At 38.5% G+C, this 22,738-nt stretch overlaps 1 protein-coding gene across 9 annotated transcripts in view; it reads left to right on the forward strand.

Moving 5' to 3' along the window:
* Positions 1-22,738, forward strand: part of TENM1 (teneurin transmembrane protein 1) — a 1,376,511-nt gene that overhangs the window by 748,835 nt on the left and 604,938 nt on the right. For 2 of the 9 annotated variants that reach the window (XM_065556631.1, XM_065556630.1), the window contains exon 1: positions 14,875-15,009. The exons of the other annotated variants lie outside the window; for them this stretch is intronic. The gene's annotated coding sequence lies outside the window, so the exon portion shown is untranslated. Of the gene's footprint in view, positions 1-14,874; positions 15,010-22,738 lie in introns of those variants that run through there. 9 annotated transcript variants of the gene reach the window in all.

Consider the following 22,738-nt stretch of genomic DNA (forward strand, 5'->3'; position numbering starts at 1 on the left):
TTTTACATTCCATAGAATTTTCTGCAGTGGCATGGGAAAAAGGGGAAATATTCCTTTTTAATATCTGTTCAACTCTGAAAGCCTGCATAATTTGGATGCCAACATCCATGGCATACACCTTTGTATCAATGAAAATAGGCCCAAAGTGCTTCTTGTCACCTTTTTCTTTTCTCTTAAAATGAGAACAAAAGAGAAACTTAAACTACTAAATGTGTTTTTAGTGTTCTTTAAAAAGTACGTGTGTCAGTTTTGTCCCCAATTTACAAAAATACTTGACCCATTGGTTCTACATTCCAAAATCAGAATACAATACTTTGTTTAAACAAAGGGGAGAAAAACAAAAACAAAAAATCCCCACACTTCAAAGCAGCAGTTTATAATGAAAGCATATGGCTGAAGCTAAATAAACTCTGCATAGAGATTTATTTTTAAAAAAAACCTGAATAGTTTTTGCTCATCAAAAAGCATAGAGATTATATTGAACACCTACAAAAGATCAAAGAACTTTTCATTTTATGTCAATTCTTCACTTTTAGCTTAACAAGTACATCAAATAAATTATTCTTTGGCTCTTATTTGAATGTGCAGTACAGTAATCAGTGCTCTAAAGCTAATCTGATTATGAAGGGTTTTTTTACGGTAGTGGTTCTAGCTCCTTTTCAGTGTAGGCTGGTCAAAAATCAATGTTATTGTCTCATAACTTTAAAATGAAGAAACATAATGAGAGCTAATTTTATATTATTGCCAGAGCGTGTTTACTGCACTTCTTTAGAAACGTTTAAGACAGGAAAACCAAACAAATGGTACTCTGGCATTTGAAACAGGCAGCATGTTGATATTGCTAAATTACTGAAGAATTAGCAAAAGCCTAATCATCACCATGGGCAAAGATTGCAGGAAGCTGCAGGTACAGTAATTTCTTTCATTATTACTCTTTGGGCTTATGGAGTGAGAACAAGTGCCATGAGAATGCAACGGAAATAGTGCAGTACTTCAGATACATATAAGAAGCAAAAATTTACACAGAGGACAATTTCCTTCCCTTTCCCAACGTACTTCAGGTCTGTTTTTGTTCTATATAATTTTTTAAGGTATGCACAAAACACCTTTTAGGTTTTTATATCTATGTCAGGACAAAAAACATTGGTTTTGTTTTTAGAATTAATTATTAGAAAATCATTTGTGGTCATTAGTGGATTCTAAACCACTGACAGTTCTGATACTGATACAGTGTCTATGGTTCGGAATTTGTTGAAATAAGTAAACGTTTGAGGAATCAAGGACTTTCCCATATAGTGTTCATTTTCTCAAGGTAACAAATATGGTAAAGTATTACTAGCATCATTTCGTTAGTTTGAAAAGCTTCCATTATATTCTTGAACGAGAAAAGAGTTATCTTCTGTCTCTGGAAGACTGCACTGGTTGACAAATTATGCTGCCCAAATTCCTTTTTCCAGTATATTGTGCCATATTAATATTTTATGTAAGCCCATTGAAATCAATGGATTTACATTAGGACTGAATTAAACCTGCTACTTAAATTCATATAAAAATAGCTTGGGTTTATTCCTGCTTCCATTGAAGACAGATTTTTTGATTTGTTAAAAACGTTAATCCAACATTGCCACACAACTCTATATAATACAAAGTAATACTCAGTTTTGCCCCATGCATTTTATTAATTATACTACTTCGCACCACATAAATTACAGATGTATGCTTTCTATTCCTGTCTATCCTCATCCCAATTTGACTGTACATTCCTTGCAGTATATGTTCCCTTGTTTTCTCCAGTCCAGTTTTACATGATGCAGATCATAAGGTTTCCTTTAGTAAAGTATTATTCACCAGTATATTTGGATATTTTTGTTCAGCCTAAATGTTGATTTGCATAATTATAGCTTAATTTCCTGGCTGTAACGCCTTGCAGCACCCTAAACAATTCCTTTTCTTCCTTGATGTTTAAACCTTTTAAGTATTTGCTTGCATAAGCATCAAATCTATTTAAAGATGAATTTTGAATTACTGATGTTGCTTTTATATACAGTGGAGTGTTCATTCCTCTGGGTTATGTTTGTTTGTTTGGGTTTTTTATGGTTACTCATATCAAAATCAATGCCTAGGCTCGTGAAAAAGATAAAACGTGATGTTTTAAAATGTGAATGCAAGTGCCCATAGCACAGCAAATGGTAAGGGGCTAAGGTAGCTAGGGCTTTGCAAATTCTGTAAGGCCTGTTTACAGATGCTTTGAGATCTGTATCCTGTAGTTTGGTTTGCAAGGGTTGGAAGCAAGCCAATCTGTCCAGGTTTATTTGAAGGTTTGAGATTGTTGAACTCAATCTCCAAGGGGAACCGACCAGCAGTACCCTCCACAACTGCCCTCCACCACTGCAGTCCTGTTGAGAGGTGGGAGAGGCTAGCTATTGAGAGGGAATATGGCTGGCTTCCCAGGAAGGAGAAACTTGCCTGTTTGCACTGAATGTTTGATGCATGAGCTGAGGTTTCTCAAATACATCAAAATTCCAGTCCAACTACAGGCGTCATGGAGGTTCATTACTGATATTTCACGTAGCTTCATGGGTAGCCCATCTGTACTCAAGAAAATGAGGAGTAAAAATGTCCTTAAATTGTTTTTAAGGGGGGGTGAGGGTTCTGGCTGGAGGTGGGGCTGGAGATGAGGGGTTTGGGGTGTAGGAGGGATGAGGGCTCTGACTGTGGGTGAGGGCTCTGGGGTGGAGCGGTGTATGAGGGTTTGGGGTGCGGGAAGGCACGCTTGGCTGCGGCAGGGGGTTGGGGTACAGGAGAGGGTTCAGGGTGTGGGCAGTGATTACCACAGTGCCAAGGAAACAGCCACCAGGTCCCTGTGGCCTGTAGGCACATGGGTGGCCAGACGGCTCTGCGTGGTGCATGCTGCCTCTGTGCCGACAAACACCGCCTCCCCTTTCCCCTGCCCCAGCACTAGGGGCAGGGGCAGTGTGTGGAGCCTCCCAGTCCCTGGTCACCCTAGCCCCTAGGAGCCACAGGGACCTAGCAGCCACTTCCGGAAGCCGCATGGAGCTAGGACAGGCAGGGAGCCTGCCTTAGCCCTGGGCCCCCGACTGGAGCCACCAGGGTCCCTTTGCAACCAGGTGTTCCGGTCAAAAACCAGACTCCTGGTAACCCTATTGTTAACCCTCTATCAGGGAAGCATGAGCAATGTTAAATAAAGCAAATGGAAACTGGGAGGGAAAAATAATTTCTTCTATTTTAATTGTATGCTTTGAATGTTGTTTTGATTTTAGCCAAACTGTTTTAGTTAAATCATCTCAACTAGTTTGATTCACCAACTTTTCTTTAAATGTAGTAATGGGGAAAGAGTCGTTCATATGTTGCTATTCTTGTAACAGGTTTTTGTTTTTTAAATCTATACACTTAACTGTGTGATTGGTTAATCAGTTAGCCTACTGGCTAACCGTGATTTCAGCAGAGGAAGAGTCTGCTTGGATTCCGACTGAAGATTCCTACAAGCAAGTGGAGGGAAGATGTTGTTTTAGACTCAGCAGACTGTATAGACTTGGTGATCAAAGACTCTGAGACTTAGGTGAACTCAACCTAAGCTTTTGGAAATTCTCAGTTTCTTCTCGCTCTGTTTCTGTGGGAACTGAACTGTTCATATTTTAATTTGTTTTCTTCATTTATTTTAATGTATAACTGTGAAGATAATGTCTGTGGATTATAAAATAGCCATGTTATGCTGTAAAATTAGAATATTGTTTTTTAATCATAAGATTTTATAAAGTTGTTTAATTAAATTCATTTCTTTAGTTCCTTTTGGAATTTGAATGTGGGGAAGTTGACCCAGTGCAATCCTTGCTAAAAATCTTAGAGAATGAACTCTGGGTCTCCAGCTACTTTTCTATGGGAGTTGGGGGTATTTTTTAGGCACTGGAGAAGGGCAATGAAGTGAACTTTAGCTCACCCAAAGATTACAATATTACATGGTAGTTTTGCAGGTTAACAGTATTGTCAATCTCTTCAATAGGATGAGTAGAAGGGTTAATGCAGGCAATGTCAGTGGGATACTGGCAGTGCCCTGCCAGGAAGGATGCCAATATTTTGTGTGACCTCCAGTCAAATATATCATCCTTAATTTTCATGAGTATGAAAACTCACCAAAAAGGTGGATGAGGAGAGTAAGTTGTTGTTTTTTTAGTTATTTGTATTTTGTTTACATACAATGAAAATATTCCAAGTTCTGTGAAATTACCTAATTAGAAGTAAACGTTTTAAAATACCTTAATTTCTAAAGCTTTGTCATTTTCTTCCCTTAAAAAAACCAAAATGTACTGGCCCTGAAGCACATTTTTTCTTTTCCTTATTCTGCATATACTTTAGCTCTTGGCATCATTTAAATGAGAGGACAGTTATGCAGCTCTTATTCAGACTGTGCAAACTTGGTATTTTGCCATTCAACAGTCAGGCACAGTTTTCTGCTTTGTTAAAGTTGTGCCTATGAAAGCTATTCATCCAGTAGAAATTACCTGGAAAGAAATAGATGAAAAGTTGCAAATAGGAGGACATATTTATCTGTGTAAGCTAGAGCTGCCTTTGTTAATGACTTGCTTTTTGCCTATATTTCTTTAAAAAGAGTTCTGAAGGCCCGTGCTCAACTATTCGTCTAAAACTGATTTTGGGCCTGTGGTTAGAGGTTGAAAAATTGGAAGTAATTCCCATGCCCTGGTGTAAAGACTATCTTTTGATCTGATGTTAGGGATCATCTTTCCCCTCCATGGAAAGGACCTGGTTTGACTGTCTGCCTTTGGAAACTGATGCAACCAGTTTGTTTTCAAATTACTCTAGTGAAGCGCATTGTGCATCTGAAAAACTACCCTGTCTGTGGCCTGGTGGTGCAACCCGTTAATCATCTTTTTATCCTTCACTCTCAATGTAGTGGCCCCCTAACCATGCTTTTTCACAGTTTTATCCTGACAAGTAGCCACTTTATTCTGATGACTTCTGACAGGTGAAGAAAGAGGCAAAAGGCTAGAGGACTGGTGGTGAAAATTTAATGACAAATTTGACAGACGGAGGCACAAGCCATTTTGAATGTTTGAAGATTGGACGTCTTCCTAAAAGATATGCTCTATTTCAGGCAGAAGTTATAGGCTGGTGCAGAAATCACCAGGTGAAATTTTATGGCCTGTATTATGCAGAAGGTCAAAATAGATTGTCATAGTGGTCCCTTCTGGCCTTAAAATCTATGAATCTATGAAATTTTAAACACAGAAATGAGTGTATATTTTCACTTTCATCATAACATCAGTAAAGGCCCCCAATCACTGGCACAATTCCAGTGAAGATGAACCTAGTCCACTTACATCAAGAATCAACAGAGTGCAGTATTTCTTGCTCTGAGTTTTGTTTAAAGTTATTTTGTGGATATGGTCATTCAAATTTGGACTTGGCTGTCTGTGCTTGTTGAGCTATGTTCCAGAAGACTGGAGGAAAGCTAATGTGCAATAGTTTAAAAGGGTAAATGGCCTGACATTGATTTTGGCCAAAATAATGGAATGGCTGAGATAGGACTTAATTAATAAAGAATGAAAGAAGGGTAATATAATTAATGCCAGTCAACATGGGGTTTTGGAAAATAAATCTTGTATAATTACTTGATATCTTGTTTTTTAAGAGTCATGGATGTAATATACTTAGACTTTTGTAAAGCATTTGACTTGGTACTGCACAACATTTTGTTTCAGGAACCAGAATGATACAAAATCAACATGGCACACCTTAAATGGGTAAAGACTGGCTAACAGATAGGTCTCAAAATGTAATTGTAAATGGGGAATCATCATCAAGTGGGTGTATTTCTAGTGCAGTTGTGCAGGACTGGTTCCTGGCCCTATACTATTTATCACTTTTATCAATGACCTGGAAAAAAACTTTAAATCATTACTTCTAATGTTTGCAGATGACCCAAAGATTGAGGGAATAGTGAATAGGACAGGTTACTGATACAAAGAGATACAGATTGCTTGCCCAAGCAAATTATGCATTTTAATATGGCTAAATGTAAAGTTGTACATGTAGTAAACAAAAATTTTGAAATCAGGGAGGCTTTGAGAAAGCCGAAACCGGGCATTTTTCCCGACAAAAGTCGCATCGCAGTGTGTACATACTCACTGTTTTGTCGCCAAAAGGCAGTTTTTGGTGACAAAACTTGATAGGGTAGACAAAGCCTAAGTTTGGCTGTCATTTGCAAGTTTAAGTAGGCACACACTTATCCCTTGTGCTCCAAATCTGGGGATCGTGTTACAGTTTATTTCTCTTCAGACCCTCTGTTCCTCTTCCAATGCTTCCAATTTTTAAACACTTTCAAATTCTTCGAACAAATTCCCCTGCAGGTTTCAAGCTGGGACCTTACCCTCAACCAGATCCCATATTGCTGGAAGTGCACTTCAAAGGAATTAACACCCTTCATTGTCTGTTTGCGTACCAGCAATTGTGCCCTATCTAGAGCCATTCTTTTGGTTCCTGCAGGATTTAACTTTGTTACCTTTTAGCCAAAAATGCAATAACTACCGACCACATAGATAGATATAACATTCGTAGAAATTAATGCAGATAATTGCCACATTCTTTTTCAGTTATTTTGGATACAAGATGTACTATATATTGTGGATTATTACCCCTTTTTGTCCATAGTAATGGGTAGTTGCTGATGTCTATCTATGAATAAAGGTTCCCTTTGGCTTTAGCACATACTTGCTCTATATAGTGAGTGTAGGCTTAATTTCCAAAAATTAGTGTCACACATTCTGTTCAAATAGAATGAAAGAAAATAATATTGGAACTGCCAACCAGACTAGAACAATGGCTCATCTCGTTCAGTATTCTTTTCTCTGGCGCTGGCCAATGCCAAATGCTGCAGATGAAAGCAATTTTTTCCAGACCCCATCTGGTAATCAGTTTATGCCATGGTGCTGCTAGTTTTGACAAAATGTGTTCTTGGGAATGTTGCACTTGTTTCTCTCTGAGGCCTGTAGACCTTACTACTTAGAAAGAAATGAATCCATCTCTATAGTTGCCCTTTTGAGCCTCTGTCATTGAATGTTCTTCAGTTTCCATAATTTGTCTTTCTTTGATAACCTTGAGTAATATATTAGTCACTGTTTAAAAGTGGTGGTTGTTTGAACACTAATGTTTACAGTGCAACAGTTCAACACGCAGCAGAGATTCCTTTCAGCCGTGGGCAAGTTCCTGTGAGGAATTTGATCCTCTTGTGTACGTACTATGACCACACTTCCCTGTGTTCTGAATGATCCCACGATAAGAACTAGGAGGTTCTTTAATGGGGGTTATGAAAGATTTTCAGGGTAGCAAGATTCTAAAGCCTTATACATTACAATACATACTTTTAGCATAGTGCTGATGTAGCAACTGAGATTTACTTTCAAGAAATTGCACTTGAAAAGGTTGCTTTTACAGTTTTACCCATTCATTTATTTTTAAAATCTATTTGAATATTCTATAGTAAAAGCATAGACATTATTTTACTATTGCAGTTAAAATCTCAGGCAAAAAAAGTGGAAGTTAAGGTTTCAACAGCTATGTTAACTCATTCTTTCTTTATATTTGGTTATAATCCCAAAACTGCAAAAGGGGGGTTGTTTCTGTGCTTATGTGTGCTTTAATTTTGTGCCCTGCTTTGACTGCATGTAGTTTATACATAAAAAATTAAAAACATAACATTTGTTAATACCCACAAGAATTCAATGTCAGAAAGAGACAAAGCTTGACAAATTTCAGTCAAAAGAGTAAAAGTTTTGGAAAGTTATAAACATACAAGAGTAGTGTTAAAATGGGAAAAACTTATTTGCCTTTTTAGCAAGATCTATGAAATGTCCACCGGAAAATAATAGGACATTTATAATTAATATTTGATTGCTTAAAAATAAAGTCATGGTCAATCCCAGCTGTGCTTACTGGCTAAATTGAAGTAGCTGGTCTGCCTTCTGGAGTGCTATGTCTTTTACATCTATTGAGAGGTTTCCCTGCGTGACCTAAGAAGCTATTTTCTAACTAAATTAAATATTGAGAAATAAAAACAAAATATGTAAATAAAATATACCCAAAAGCAAAAAAATTAATTTCCAACACAGATGGGTTTCAGCAGGTCTGCTGCCAAAGATTTTAAAATTCTTGTGCCAGGGGGCACTTTGTTTGCAACAGAGAGAAAATGTATCCTATTACTCTCATGAAATTATGAGTTTCACTCCCCAAACAATCATCATATGGGCCATTTTAAATGAAGGTACAAGCAATGACTATCTGATTCTTATATCCTTGGGAGAATCATTGATTCAAGCTGTGTTGCTCCCCCTCATTCCCACTCCCATGCCCCAAACATGAGGTAGGTAAGTAGAAGAGTCGTAACTTAATAAACATTATACTGCAGATAAATATTAAATGCAATTCTCTCTCTACATAATAGGAGCACACTTTACTGAAAACTAACCTGTCCAGCCAAGAGGATACCCTTACCCATACCTCTTTGAACTTATGTCAGTAGTTCCGTTTCATTTAGTAAGGATTTCATTCCATCCCAGGTTCTGCTGCTCCTTTTATTCTTCATGGATTCCAGAGCTAATGTAATCCTATTCCGCTTGACATCACATTTTCCAATTGTCACTGGCAAGTGTAGAGCAGCAGGGCAACAGTGGCAATGCGTATGCACATGTGTGTGTTTAATGGGCTTCATGAATGAGACGTATAGTGTACATTGGGTCTTCTCTTGGGTCTGTGGAAATGTTTTACAGAGTTCAGCTGCCCCACTCCCCAGCCCTGTCAAACTCATGACGTTTTAATTGTAAATTGAAGAACAGGAGTACTTGTGGCACCTTAGAGATTAACAAATTTATTAGAGCATAAGCTTTCATGGACTACATATGCATATGCATCCGAAGAAGTGGGCTGTAGTCCACGAAAGCTTATGCTCTAATAAATTTGTTAGTCTCTAAGGTGCCACAAGTACTCCTGTTCTTCTTTTTGCGGATACAGACTAACACGGCTGCTACTCTGAAACCTGTAATTGTAAATTATTACCCTTTAACCATTGGTTCTGCTTAACCAGCCTTTGGGGCCCTTGTAGCCTGCAGTTTGGCCCTCCCTCCTGCACTGAAGTTTCTTTGGACTTTTCAACATTTTAAAGTTATTTTACCAGTCTTTCTGTTGAAGAGTATTGAATATGTGTGTGGATCTCTAAGGAAGAAAATTCTTCCTATTGATTTATCTGTGAAGATCATGTGTTACTCACAGTCCAATACAGCCATCCAAGGCTGGACCTATGAAATCATCAGCCATGTGCTGCACAAGTTCTGAGAGCACAACAGACCAATTCATAATGGTGGAGTAGGTGCTGGTCAGGCTGCTAATATTGGGATACCACAGACTCCCCCCCTGGCAAGTAGCCAAAAGCATGCAGCTGAGCCATTATTCTGCTGATTAGCTACAAGGAGGACAACTGAATGGCATAAGAAGCTCTGTGATCTAGTACAGTGGCTCTCCAACTTTTGTACTGGTGACCCCTTTCACATAGCAAGCGTCTGAGTACAACCTCCCCTTATAAATTAAGAACACTTTTTTATATATTTAACACCATTATAAATGCTGGAGGCAAAGCGGGGTTTGGGGTGGAGGTTGACAGATCGCGACCCCCCCCATGTAATAACCTCGCGACCCCCAGTTTGAGAACCCCTGATCTAGTAGAAAAGCATTGCAGAGAGTGCAAAAGATGCCCTAGCAGCTACTCTGATACTGAATCTTTTAGTGGCCTGGTCAAGCCATGTAACTTTCCTTCCTTACTTTTACTCATTAGATGTCAATAATTATCAACCTTCATAGCTGTGTTATGAGCATCAATTAGTTATAGTTGTAATAGTTTAGGGCTACCATACGTCCGGGTTTCCCTGGACATGTCCGGCTTTTCGCTCTTTAAATAGCCGTCCGGGGGGGATTTCTAAAAATGTCCGGGATTTCCCCCCGGTCAGCTATTTATCGACCGAAAAGCGGCTGACAGGGCGGCAGAGCGCCGCTTGCATTGGGGCCTCGGCAGCCAAAGCCCCTTCCCGGTTCCCCCCATCCCCTGCAGCCTTAGCACGCCACCCGGCAGGGCTGGGGGGCGGGGCTGTGCGCCTGTGAGGGAACGCGGGGGCGGGGCTGGCAGCGGCGGCCATAGCCCCTCCCCCGCTTTCCTCCTCCTCCACAGCCTCAGCATGCCGCTCAGCAGTGCTCGGGCGGGGCGGGGCGCTCCTTGGGGCACAGAGCCAGACACCTGCTCTAAGCCGAGCGGCACGGTAAGGGAGCCGGGGAGTTGGAGAAGGGGGGCAGACAGGGAGCGGGGGGGGGAATTGGATATCGGGAGTTCGGGGGGGGCTGGCAGGGAGGCAGGGGTGTGGAGAGGGGTTGGGACAGTCAGGGACAGGGAGCAGGGGGGGTTAGTTGGTCCGGGGTTCTGGGGGGGCTGACAGGGGGGCAGGGGTGTGGAGAGGGGTTGGGACAGTCAGGGACAGGGAGCAGGGGGGGTTAGATGGGTCGGGTGTTCTGGGGAGGCTGTCAGGGGGCGAGTGGTTAGGGGGTGGGCTACCCCCCCAATGGAGTGTCCTCTTTTTTGAAAGTTCAGATACGGTAACCCTATAATAGTTGCTATATAAGTGCCCAGGAATAGAGGAGTGGGGAGAGAAAAAAGGAACACAGGTGTGATCAGGGAACTCAGAAACATGAGAAAGGAGACAGAGCTCACAGGAAAAGGGGGAGCAACATGAAATTAACACCATACAATGGGGAAAAAGCATAGGTGAACAGAGGATGGCATGATTATCAAACATTTTAAATTAGAGGACTGGTGCTGCTGCTGTTCAGAGAATAAGGACACAGACCACACTGGAATGAGAAAAGAAAAATGATATCGAGAGGGAGAAAAGGACATAAAGGAATGGAATTTATTAAGACACGCATAATTTATTGTAGTGTGAGAAATAATTTTGTATCTAATTTGGAGGAAAAGAAAGGTGGAACAGTGGTTTGATAGCAAAGCTATTTTGGACAATTTTGATATATTAATTTAATTGAATATTCTGCTTCTTCTCTTAAACAACTGGAGAAAAGATAGAAAAAACAGCCTCAAAGTCACTAGAGTGCGCATAATACCCACAGGTGCACTGGGGCCTAGGAGGCCCTAGATCTCTCATTTATTTGGAAAATTAGGGGTGGGATAGCTCAGTGGTTTGAGTATTGGTCTGCTAAACCCAGGGTTGTGAGCTCAATCCTTGAGGGGGCCATTTAGGGAATGGGGGTAAAAATCTGTCTGGGGATTGGTCCTGCTTTGAGTAGGGGGTTGGACTAGATGACCTCCTGAGGTCCCTTCCAACCCTGATATTCTATGATTCTATGAAAATTGTCCCTTGATTTGTTTAAATGTTGCCTATCACTAGTACATACAGCTGGCATCTGCTTCTCCTGAAAAAGAGAAACCTGGCAGTTGCCTGAAAAATCTCCTTCCCACTGCACCAGCGGCTTGATAGATTTTATAGATTTTTTTTTAATATAAAATAGGAAGTTAGTCATTGACTCTTGTGTAAATTTTTCCAAGCAGAGCTTGCCTTAGCATTTTACAGTGGGATTATGAAACAATTTCTTATGATCACCTTTCTGTTTCCCCTATGCTCACCTTCCAAAACAAAACTGGCTTCTGTTCTATGGGATAGCAATATTATATACAAGTCCAGCCAAAAGATTTTGGACTGTGTCACTGAGATGGCTCTTTTGGTGCCCCCAAATTTCTACACCACCCTTTTAAAGCAATTTTATCCACAGTCCTATACACTTCCATTGACTCTTTCACATCAAATACCTACAGTAGTATCTCAGAATCTGCCACCGGCTGGTTATTCAGTATTTTTTCTTATAAGAAACAGAAGTAAATGGCTTTTAAAGTTCAATTTGTGATTCCATTGAATCTACCAAGGAATGATTTAAACTCGTATATATAACTTTCTAATAACTAATTCCCTGAACTCTTTTCCTAGTACTGTTCCTTGACAGGACTAGACTACATTGTGAATCTTGTTTTACCTTTGATTTGTTCTATCTGGATTATGCAGCTCCTTTAACCTTGAATTACTTATTTGAATCTCAATCTAAGATAGAAGTCCCCTTTGAGATGAGATTAGGAATGGTTATCAAAATGAACAGAGAATTTGTCCTGTTTCGCCTGACTGGGGCTTGAGATCAGATAAGGTGAAAGTTGGGAAAAGAAAAGTCCATTGGGTTGACAGTTACAAAAGACTTCAAGCTTCCACCTTTTATGGTTGTATTAAAAAACTGGTGGAAAATAGCAATATGTACATATTTCCATAAAATATATTTGAATGTATGCCATCATGGGTTTGTTCCTGGAGGAAACGTTGTAAGAACTGAATAAAATGAGTCTCATTCTGATATTATTGCTATAAATCAGGAGAAACTACAGAAATCAATTGTAAACTATAAATTGGTTGTCAACAGCATATTTTCTGCCTAGATTTATTAGAGCTATGTGAAAATACAACAGGCTAATTCTGTAATGATGGGCAAAAACCATTATTTACTTCAGGAGTTCCCAACTTGCGTCCCCTGGGCCATACACAGCCCACCAGAGCATTTCATGAGGCCTGTGGCCTGCTTCAACACAATATACTAACAGCCAATTCATTAGAGTTTTCTCGTCATGTTTACATCATTTCAGTTTACACATGTGTAGAAGACAATACAGTATATAGGTTGTTTCTATCTAAATACATATGATACAGGCTGAACTTATCCAGATACTAGCCTTAATTTAAAGCGAGCAGCCTTGTTGGAGATGAGATATTATATGCTATTTAATTATTTTAGCCATTGTTAGTCTCAGAAATGTATGCTTATTACACCAAACAATGTAGGTTTGGCAATATATCCCCTATCTGTTTGGTCCACACACCAAATGAAAGCACAATTATGGTCTTGTGGATAGAGCATAGCCCTGGGACTATAATTTCCCATTAGCCACAGACTTCCTGTGTGTCCTTGGACAAGTTAGTTAATGTACCCTGTGCCTTAGTTCCCCGTGTGTTAAATGGGGATAATATTTCTCCACCTCTCTGGAATGTTGGGTGGATAAAATCAACCAGTGATTTTAAGGTGCTAGAGTGAAGACCATATAAGTAACCAAGTTAAAGACTCTAATTGATTTCACTGGGCTTTGGATCAGGCCTTAAGCTCACTTTTCCCTCAAAGGAGAATGTACCCAACCATCTAAACATCTATCAGATAAGATTCTGAGCTGAACTTGATTTGATTTGAGGCTTCATAGCTGTCTAGTGGTCCATTCTGCAATACATCCCTTTTTGTATGTAATGTGTACTGCAATGACTGACACTAGTGTTAGGATTGCTGGAATCTAATGGTAGTCTTGTGATCTGCCCATGCCAGAGGAAATAGTTAAGAGGTTTATGCAAAAGCAAAAGGATTTTAAAATGATTTTGCTCCAAGAAAAAATGGGCAATGTTGCATAGCTCCGTTCTCTAATAAAATGCCCATTGACCTGTGAAAGACTTAAAAGCTGACAAAGCGATCCTTCTTTAGCAGATTTCTAGGAGGGCTTTGTTTTTGCCCTTTGAGGAGTATGTTTTAAGTTGAATAGGAAGAGATTATTTCTAATAATGACAAAATCATTATATTTGCTTGTAGCATTCAATAACTTACCATGTCTTTTTGTGTCTAAAAAAGAAAAAACAATGTAATACTTTAAGTCTGACATTTAATTCTGCTCCTAGTAATAGCCCCCATCTGATTTAATGCCACTATAATCTAGGAAATGAACTGCTAAAATATCATGGAAGTAAAGCAGATAATTTCAGATTGTTTCCCTGGTTTACATTGTTTGGTTATTTTTAAAGGATCCTATTCACTGTAACCCTGTTAATATATGGTGCACCCCTGAATTAGAATCAGTATTGAGGCTGTGATATGTAACATACACATTGCTATTGATGGTTAAAACCCCTCCACAAATTAATAATAAATTTTAATTGCACAATTGTAAGTCACCATTTGCATCTGAATTACAAAATGTATCTCTCAAGTGTAGCATCTTTACAGCTATGGTATGGGATGATGGTATTCTCCCAAATTGAGAAATTGAAATGGTATAACATTCTCACAGAAGTATCATGAGGAATAATTAGCCAATGTTTGTAAAGCACATAGAAAATTAAAAGTCCTATAGAGTGGTTGCCTTTAAAACCTTTTCTAGTTTGACTTTTTAATGGATTGTTTCTGCAGTTCCCTTTACTAAATATAGGGACTATCTGGGGAATACTGCAAATCCATGAATACTGCAATGACCTTAATTACTTACAAATATAATTATAAAAATTGTAATGTTAACCTCTGAGGTTGATGCAGTACATTCTTACTGGAGTAACTGGAACTTAAGGTTGGAAAATATTATATTTTAGAAAGTGTTTTACATTTCAGATACGAATATTAGCTCTAGTTTAATTTTTACAGTTATGATGATAATGTGACAGACTAACAATCTCCTGTAACATCCTGAACAGATCTTATGGAATTAAGACAAACCTTATTGAATTAAGTTTAATACCTTTGGTGTCCATTGTATTAAAAACGCAATTGTGTATGTGTTATTGTGGAATTGCATGTATTTCCCTGGGGAATTTAAATTGGAGAACATAAGGATGTGATTAGGCAAATTCACTCCATTTGTAACATCACCAGAGAAACCACCTCACTGGAAAGGTTTGCATATACTAGTTCAAACTGGATTTTCCAGATACCAACAGATAAAGCTGTTTTAAACAGACTCTGGTCCAACTCCTGATGCAGCAAATGGACAGGACCCCGATTCGCGGACAGCCCAATCATTAGGGGGTAGGGTTGAAAGGACTGGACCTGCCGGAATACATTTTAGTGTTGGGGTTAATTCTGGTAAGCCTGTTAGCATTGTTTTATTGTTTTTAATATGTTTTCTCTGTAACGTGTTTTACCTTAAGAATAAAGTAGGCTTGCATAGCAAGTGCTGCGTGGTAGTTTTTATATCTATTGACAGTCGCTCTTATCAGTCTCTGAAGAGAAAGCAAGCAGAGGTCACTGGGCAACCTGTTTGTTCTGGGGAAAATACATGGAAGGCAGGGAACTCTGCAGTCTGGAAATACCCATCAGAAGGGAGAGATTTGTCTTTCACTATGTCATCCCTTTTTTTTAACCAGACTCAATGTCCTGCACCTCATTATACAGTCTTTCAAAGTGAACAAAAACATTCTTTAATCTGAGCCTCTTGGTTTTCTCCCTGTAAAATCAGAGAACTTAACATAAAACTATTGCACATGCACTTTGTGATATGATTCAGAGATGACATAGTGAAAGACAAATCTCCAAGATCCAGATTATCCTCTCTAACTTGTCTAAATAGGAATTTGCTAATTTACAACGTTTCACAGTAATCACATTATAAAATGAAAGACGGACACCATGCAAATACAGGGTTGTAATATTTCATGGAAAAGGCTCTGCTGACATCATGGAACACAGCAGCATAGCTTGGAGGGTTTAGATGTACAAGGAAATCCATGTATTCAATGGGTGGCTATCCATTGTTGTTGTTTAAAAAAATCCAATCATTATGGATATTGTCTTGAGATTGTCCAGCCTTGCCTGTTCTGAGATTGCAGCATAAGGACTATTGTGTTGTGATCCTTAAGTCTCATGTTTATCACACTGCATGCTGGTTTATTTTCTTTAATTCACAATATGTGAATATATCCTGTCCATGTGATATTATTTCTTTATATTCATCTAGGCACTATCCCACATATACACACACAGGAATCTGTGCAAAATGTGTGACAGGCTCTTTACACCACACGTCTTTAAATAGCTTAATAATCCACAATAAGGGCAGGATATATTAATAGAGTAAAAAATGCAAGATTTCTCCAAGGCACTGAAAATTGATTGGTTGTTGTCTTGTGATACTGCACATATTATTCATAAATTTCTGATGTGAGTAGAGCTTTTGTTCTCTTCATAGCAAAGTATTTAGGGTGTCTTACTAGTACATAATCTCACAAAATTGAAGTCATTTCTGTGTAGAACTCCAGTCTTCTGCAATTTTGCAAGAATGTTTTATTTTTCACATTTAATACACACAAAACCAATTAAGTCGACATGTATTGATGCATGGGGGTGCTCAAATGTATGTAGGCACATAGCTATACAGCTATTACATTGTCTATATTGAAGCTAGATTGAAAATCATTATAAATATTATGTGGTCTGATTTTTCAGTCTAGCCTCAAACTAGTCTCCTTTGAACATTTGCAGTTTTGCAGAGCACATAACTTTTTAAGTACAGTTTTGTGTTTGCAGTTATTTGTGAGTCGTTTATCTCTTAATAGTGATGTTACATGGAGGTCCAGGTGGTTGAAAGTGTACTGTATATTAATTACTTTCACAGATAATTGTGCATGTGAACTGGAAATTCAGACTTCAAGAATCCTGCCCATGGTATATGGTGGGAAAATCCATATGATAAATTGCATGTATTGTGAACATTTGCCAACCTCATTTGCACTTTGCTGATTAATCTATATCCTGCAGGACTACATTCCACACTTCAAGGCGGCTTCAAATAGCTGCCATTTGTTTAAAAATTACAATCTGCCACAAAAAATGTCCATTCAAATATGGAATTTCCAGGACTTATTCTCCATCCCCAGTTCCCTCACCCTCCACAAAAGAATTACACTCATTTGTAGTGCTGGATGGGAAACATTCAATACTGCACCAAAGACAGGTTGAAAATAGAGTAACTTGCAAACTGTCAGGGATAGAGACGAGTATTTAGTGCCATTGGACAGGTGGGAATCTCACTTTTCCAGCATCAGCATAACATAAAAAGCCAACATTAACCCACAGTGTAGTCTATAATATCATAGCTATTCCCTTTTCTCTATATAGGGAAATTTTGTGGTATGCCAGACACCTCTATTCAATAATCATGTGTAATGATGACTTTTGGTAAAAAATACAAACAGCACAAGGCTTTTGCTTCTAGCTCTAGTAAATTATAAGACATTAGACTTCAAAATCACACCCTTATTTACAAATACCAATGCTAGTTTGGATACATTTTAGACACCATTCGTTTTTAAAGTTATTATTTCATTTTATCTCCTCAGGGGCCTGTACGTGTGGACTCAAGGCAAATGGAAGAATTTAAAAAAGACCCATATAGTTTAAAAACAATTCTAAACCATTTCTAAAATAGACTATCTGTAGAATATGTGGCATACGCTATATAGGGAGGATACATGAAGTTGTGGGGTATCAAGCTTAGTAGCACTTGTTTCAAACAACCAGATAATTAGGGATTACCTAAGTAAAGCAATCTTCTCTAGTACATGCCCGTCAAGTTTTATACCACACATCTTCACACTAAATCAGGGGTGGGTGGGTTGGGGGAAAGTAATATAATAATTTTCTCACTAGGCAAATATTCGAATCATGGGCACAAACAAGGCTGGCCAGACTGGTCTGCATGGGCTTGCCCCTTATTGTCATGGTAGCCTGTGCTAGTGATATCATTAGTACATGCAAATTTGTTCCTACCATCACCAATCTGTTCAATACGAAACATGAAGGAGTTGGGAGTGGTGAAACTATCACAACATCTATGATAACAGATGGGAGTGTGCAATCCTGATCTATACAGCGGAGAACAGTTCTATAAGAGAGCCCAACGTATGCAAGTAATTTATCTATCAATATGCCACAATTTTCTGGGATGTTGGTGTCAAGCTGGTCTGGCCTCACAAAAATCAGAACATTAGTCGTGGGCATCAGTCCCTGGGGTTATTGCCACACATTCAGCATTCTCCATGCCCAGCCACTTGATCTAAAGATACCATATGAAGCCGTTCCTACTTACACCCCTCAATAAATGATCTTGTTGATATTTGTATGCATGTAAGTATTTGAAAATGTGGCCATTTCTTTATATGAAGTATTTTAATGTTCTGAGTAAGCACGTTAGCGAACATAATGGTAGATGCCCAGTTCTCATCTTATGTGGAAAATATAAAAGTATCCACAGGGCATGTAACCACAGGGCATGTAACCATCAGTAATGTTTATGATGATATTAAATGATACTCTTGGCTCAAGGATTTTGCTGCTCTCCAGGGACAAACTAATAGCATCAGCCATTATTTATTTCTCCATTTCTTTTGTCTGACACACTTATTAACTGTTAAATGTCAAAGAACGCAATTACAGCAGGAAATTTTAAAACATGAATTTAATAGAAAAGAGGTTTGTTTGACTACAAATAGCTCACTGTCTTTGTCCTCTACTGCTATAGGACCAGTGGATAAAGAGATGCTGTGCGTAATGAGTTCAATATTGTCTTTGGCTGAGGTATAGTATACTATTTGGCATCTGTCCTAAAGGAAATGGAACAATTTCAGGAGTAGCTTAGAGAAATTTAGGGCTCTACTAAATGGGCTCACACTGAAATTCAAGCATCTGAGAGACCATTTTCAAAGCAGTTTGAGTTGGAGTCTGAAGCAATGCTTATAATGTTTTCCACGATGGTGAACTCTGCAAAAAAATTATAATTTTTTATACTAAAACCTTCAGAGGATCTTTAATTTTTTTCTGAATTTATTTTACTTTTCTCTTAATTGATTATTTATATATTTGTATATCAATAGAGCTTTTCCTTTAACAATCATGCCTTTCTTCTTCTTCCTGCCCAATTACGTCCCTCACAATATAGTGTTTGACATCACAATTCAATAGTTCTGACTAGCCTGGAAGTGACTGTAGGGTCACAAAAAAACTGAATTGTGAAATAGCTGAATGAACAAAACACTGGGAGAGGACTGATTGTCAATGCAATTCACCTTTAAGAGAAATAGCAGAAGGAAGCCCACATTCCTTCCTACTTGCAAACTGACCCAGCCCTTAAAAAAAGAATCTAAAATCCTCTAGCTAACTGCAATATTTGTTATTATTATCTCTGCCAGATATCGCCTCATCCTTGTTTTATTTCCCATCTTTGAAATTATTTGCATTGGTTTCAGGAGTTCCGATACAGTGTTGTTAGCAAACTAGTAGTCAATTAGCTTTGGGAAGGAAGTTGTAGAGGAGGCATAGGTCTCAGCAGACGTTGATGCTATTCTGACACTAACTCTGTGATATCACTTAATCATTCTGCACTTCAATTTTCCTGACAGTAAAATAGGGATAATGACATCTGCCTTACTTTGTAAAGTGTTTTGAAAGATACCGATGAAAAGTTACATAGGGGCTAAGTATTGTTGTTTTCCTGCACCCTTTTTAGAGATGTCCATTAGCAGACTACCTGATCACTCTCATTGGAAATGATGCAACATTAACACTGTTGGCTAACTTCCATACATGACCATCATGTGAGAGAGTTCTAGAATGGTAGTGCTCAATCCAAAGTGTACAAGTCATGTGTGGCTTTCAGAAGCCATGAGCCCAATCAGAGCTGTATTCACTCATCGGTACAGGGAAGGCTGAGCAAATGGACCACTAGTGTAAAGAGGTGGTTTTCTCTCTAGTCGCATGGCAGCGGGAACAGGAGCAGTCATCTGCATTTTCACTTGCCCCTGCAAGCATTTATGAGATTAGGAGGAGCAAAAGGAGAGAAGGACCTTGATGAAGGGAGAGAAGGGAAAGAGGAGAGAGCATATGTGGGGAGTCACAAAATTGTTACATTTATTTAGGATAGATTCTGCAAACCAATGCAACCCCAGTCAAGCAGCCCGTTTGCCTGAATGTAAATCAGGGCAGATTTTGGCCTGTTGTGCAGTAATGTGATACCGTGAGGATGCAATACCATCAGGTAGTGATGGTATGTTGTAACTGAAACACTAATGCAATGACAAGCTGTTGCACCTTATTATTATAATTCAGTAGCTGGTTGTGGTTCCATTTTATGGATGCAGTGGTTCTTCAAGTTCAAATGTCTCTGATCTGGAATATAATAATATTTAGCACTTCTATAGCACTTTGCATGTTCATGGCATTTTAGGAAAATTAACTAATTAGTTAATATGTGTAGATAGCAATGGGTGGTGATAACCAGGTGTCCAGAGACAGACTATGGTGATCATATGAAAGAAACAGTTTGACTTATAAAGCAGGAGTAAATTTCATTGCTGCAAGAGCTGCATCCTTTAGAACTCCCATAATAGCAACCATTAAAGTCTAATTTCTGCTGAGTCAAGCCTCAAAAGAATAGTTTACGAAGAGATGAACTACATGTTTGACATGTATGCAAGCAGATAAAAATTTCACTGAGAACTATAACTGCACATTTCAACCCACTGTGGCTAGCAATATCTAGTAAATACTGGAAGAGGCTATTAAAGTGAAACATACACCCAAAAACCATGCAACAAGTGTTTTTAGAATAATACACTTGAAAAATACTAGTTTAACAGCAAAAAAAAGTTTGATATTTACACACAGAACTGACACATCATGGACGAGAGGCAATGCAAGTCGCTCAGATTACCCCTCAAATATATCTTAATGTTTAAGAATAGACTTTCTACATTGTTGTTTAGTCTCCATGCAATTTTATTCTTTGGTCTCTGCAACCACCACCAAGGGTGTGAATTTTGGTGATGATCGCATTTTTGCCCAATAGAAAATGGACTGAGACCAGCACTTAGGCCTGCAAACAACCTTTGGACAATATATTTTTTTAGTCTCTACTGACCTGAGCCTGGTTTAAACCATTCAGTTTAAACACTTTTATTACCAGTCTGTTGAGCTGGCCAATCCTCACATCATCAATGTACTGAATCTTCAGGTCACAATTCAACCATTATTGCTATTCTTTTAGAACAGTGGCAAATGTCAGCTTTCTCTCATATGCCATTTAGAGGATGTCATTCTTATCCTTGATTCAAACAGTTACCTGACAGCATGTTTATTTTTCCAGATAATCCATGTATTAATCGAGATGAATCCATTTAATCAAATGACAATTGAAAGGATGGGTAAAATACCAAAAAAAACCCATGAAATAAAAGGTGATGATTATGATAGATGGTCAGACTCATCAGAATAAAAAGAAAAATATGTTCAATGACTGCATAGCAGAAATATTCAGTCTATAATCCCAGACTGATGTTATGGAAAGTAAAACCCATAGATATAATTTGAGGCTCATTAGGTTTGCTAGAAGTTATTTTAAAAGATCATTCTGAAAAATAATTCTGCTCTGCTCTGCTGAAGATACACGGCTCAGATGAGATGTTGGTGTAGGGAAGAAATGGAAAGAGAGCTGGGAAGAGTGCAGCAAGCAGTTCAGTTGAGTTTCTGTTAGCCAATTACTTAAGACTTCATTTGTTTGACTTGATTTGAGCAATCACTTACATGAACATGTTGCATCCGCTGCATGTTTTTGCATTGTAACACTCCATCTAGCATTTGCTGTTCATGATTCACTGTTCCGGCATTGTAACGGTCACATAAGTTTGGCATGGTACATGGTATGTTTCTTCTGCATGACTGGATGGCTTCTAACTCACTAAATGTTTAGAGATGGCCACATGGACATGCTAATGTAAATACTCATGAAAATATATAAAATGTATAAAAATATTGAGTATTCACACGTACACACATTTGCATGAGTATATATATTATGCTTTCCCACAAAGAACATTCTTGGAATGAAAGAGACTGTGATTTACCCTGAGAGTGAATTTGTTGTTTTTATTCAAACAGATATTCGTGAATACTTACTTTTCAGTATTCATACTGGTCTAATTTAGCTTATTGAAACTTGTTAATGTGCTGATTCTGGGAATAAGGAAGACAAACTGGTATGAACTAATGTGTTTTAAAGGGCTTATGCAAGTACAGAAGGATATAATATTATGGAAGCAGAATGATCGTAGAAATTCAGTAAAGAGGCACGGAGAGAAATGTAGGCAGGAGAGGTCAATATCAGGCTAATAATATATCTTTGTTTATAATCTTTCTGTGACATCTGTAAAATAATTGTAATACTCTGATGTGTAACTCCTGAAAAGGCCAGAAATCATACGCCGAGGGGAGCAGAACTCCCACAGCCTTGAAGAGAGGTTAAGATCACATCAGTGACATATTGTAAAAACAGGAGAGGAGCCAGATTGGATGGTACAGCTGAGAGCATTATGGTGAAGTGACAGATCGAGCTGATGTTATTACTGAAGAAAAAAATTTCATCACAGGCAGGGAAATCGTTATAACACAAAAGAATGTGGCAGCAAAGGGGGGAAACAATGCTGTATTGAGTCAAGAACAATGGGAAACATGCAAGAAAATGTATGGAATTATAGCACTAAGATGATCTAAAAGAATGAGTGTTGTTTTTGCTCCCTCACCCCCCTTCTCTTTGTATAAATTCTTGCAGATAGTTTTTGTCCAGAGATATTTTTGTGGGAATATTGTACTTGGACATATGATGCTTGATCATTTTAGATCGCAGTCCTTCAAACACTTACTACCAAGGGCTACTGCTCACTACCATAGTAATGATCTGTGCAGTGGAAATACTCTTAGTATTTGCAGGCTTGAACCCCTAGATTTACTTTTATTGACACATTCATTTTTAAGTATTATTTTTGTC

The sequence above is a fragment of the Chrysemys picta genome, chromosome 9, assembly GCF_011386835.1.
Source record: "Chrysemys picta bellii isolate R12L10 chromosome 9, ASM1138683v2, whole genome shotgun sequence".
In the NCBI taxonomy this organism is placed as follows: domain Eukaryota; kingdom Metazoa; phylum Chordata; order Testudines; family Emydidae; genus Chrysemys; species Chrysemys picta.